Genomic DNA, 838 nt, shown 5'->3' on the forward strand with positions numbered 1-838 from the left:
ATTGTCAATTTGTAATTTAAATTATTAATTGTATTAAAAACATATTATATAATTGCAACTCGCATAATAGATAATTTACAACTTAATAAAATATATTAATATACACAAAATTATGTTATCAAGAAAAAGAGCAGAAATGTTAGTGTTTTTGTATTGGATTATTTTTATTTTATACCGATTTAGTAATATTTACGTATAAACAAAAAATTTCAAAATGTTTTTAACTTGATGGATTTTTTTGAGTTAACTGAGAAAATCTAAATTATTTCAATTGTAAATTAAACTTTTTAAGTTCATAAGTTGATTAGAAAATGAACTAACAAGTTAAAAGTTAAAAAAAATTAACTTTTTAACTTAACTTTAATTTTTTAACTAGTTAATGCCCGCCTTTGCGTTTGGGTATACAGGACACGTTTGGGTAAATCTTATAAACACGTGATATACAATAGTGGTATACTTTATACTTTAACTCCAAACCAATTAATATCAATTACTATCTAATAATTCAGATAATGTTGAGTATATTTTAAAAAAATACAGTGAGTTTAAAGTTGACAACAATATAAGGAATTATCTATATGACATCGGTCTATTTTTTGTCAGAAAAAAAATAAATATAGATGTGTAAAAAAATAAAATAAGATTTTAATAGAATTTTTGTAATGAATGACCAAATATTTTATATAATATGACAAATAAAATAATTAAAATATTATATAAAATAAAATATGCACATTTTTGAGAGACTATTAGAGCCACCTCCTCTCAGTGTCTCCTGGTACGCTAATAGTCTCTAAAAAACAAAATTTAAAGTATAAAGTAAAAATATACATATAAA

This window comes from Acyrthosiphon pisum, chromosome A2 (assembly GCF_005508785.2).
Source record: "Acyrthosiphon pisum isolate AL4f chromosome A2, pea_aphid_22Mar2018_4r6ur, whole genome shotgun sequence".
NCBI lineage: Eukaryota > Metazoa > Arthropoda > Insecta > Hemiptera > Aphididae > Acyrthosiphon > Acyrthosiphon pisum.